We start from the raw sequence: 1,630 nt of genomic DNA, 5'->3' as shown, positions 1-1,630 counted from the left end.
CTACGATTTTAGTTTCAGAAGTTCAAGATCACATATGATTGTCTGCTATTAGGTTCCTTCTCAGCTATCTGCTGATAAAATCAAATGGTTTTCAGGAAGCTCAAAGAGTACTCTTGGTGGGGAATGAGGGAGGGTGATTCCTTGAAATCAAAAAGAGCAGTTCAGACCTCTTTGTTTATCTCAAAAGTCTCAACCAACAAATATTTTCCTAATGTCCATTCAAAACACTTCTCTAGTAGTTCTCATGTGATGCAAGCTTAGTTTACTTATTTTTTTAAAAGCTTTTATTCATTTAAATGGCAGAGTGAGAGAGGGGGAAGGAGGAAGAGATCTTCCCTTGGCTACTTCACTCTCCAAATGGCCACAAGATTCTTATCTGAATCTCCCACTTGAGTGGCATGGGCCCAAGCATTTGGTCCATCATAATCCATTGCCTTCCTGGCGCATCAGCAGAGCTGAACCAGAAACAGAGCAGTTGGGACTTGAACCAGTTTCCACATGGAATTGCATTGCAGGCAGGGAGTTAACCCAGGGCATCATAAATGCTGTCCAAATCTAAGCACAGTTTAAACGTTACTAATCTATTCCCTTCTGTTTCTAGAGCTACCCGATTTTGAAGTGCCCTTATAGGAACATTCAACAGAGTTAAAGGTAGGCTATCCTTGACATTAATTTTGTTTCCAAAGTGAGAAAGGAAGATGAACTCATGAAGGTGCCTACAGACCTGTCATACAGTACTGGGGCCATTCTTCCTCCTTCGTGGTCCCTGGAAATCAGTCAAGGGGTGTTTCTTATTCTTTCTCTTTCCTAAATGTCCCATAAATATTTAAATCTAAGAAACAATCCTATATAATACGTTTTATGTGTGTGTGAATTTTTCCTTAATAACATTTTTAAAAGTCTCTCAATAGAAGACAGTTTAGTGTCAATAGCTATAGCTTTTATTTTATTTATTTATTTATTTTTATTACAAAGTCAGATATACAGAGGAGGAGAGACAGAGAGGAAGATCTTCCGTCCAATGATTCACTCCCCAAGTGAGCCGCAACGGGTCGGTGCGCGACGATCCGAAGCCGGGAACCAGGAACCTGTTCCGGGTCTCCCACGCGGGTGCAGGGTCCCAATGCATTGGGCCGTCCTCGACTAATAGCTACAGCTTTTCATTAGAAGTTATTAATATTGCCTCCAAAAGAAGTGTGTGTGAAGGCTGAGGAGGGCTGTTATGACGGATTCGCAGATTCTGAAATAAAATTACGTCTGGGATACATTTGCTCCCGATTGTGTATAAATATTTTTAAGGCAAACATTTATCTTAGCGTGTGGAAAGAACACTTTTGGAAAGATCTGCAAAAATCTTCAGTGGTTGAGAGAAACCATATTGTTTTGTTTGTGGGTTTTATTTTGTATGTTCTCATTGGATTTTATTTTTTCAGCGCCTTGCTGTTTTCCATATGCCGCTTAATTTTTCTACTTGTTCTGCATGAGGGCAGAGCCCTGCGCCCACCTCAGCAGAATGGCTTGGAGATCTGGGAGCTCATCTTGAGCCAGCAGACTGGCAGCAGGGACGGTGGGCGGGGCCTCCGCCCCGCCCTGCACCTGCGAGGTTGCCCTGGGAGCCTGGCCGGAGTGG

This window comes from Ochotona princeps, chromosome 22 (genome assembly GCF_030435755.1).
Source record: "Ochotona princeps isolate mOchPri1 chromosome 22, mOchPri1.hap1, whole genome shotgun sequence".
Lineage (NCBI taxonomy): Eukaryota > Metazoa > Chordata > Mammalia > Lagomorpha > Ochotonidae > Ochotona > Ochotona princeps.
This window is presented reverse-complemented; position numbering follows the sequence as displayed.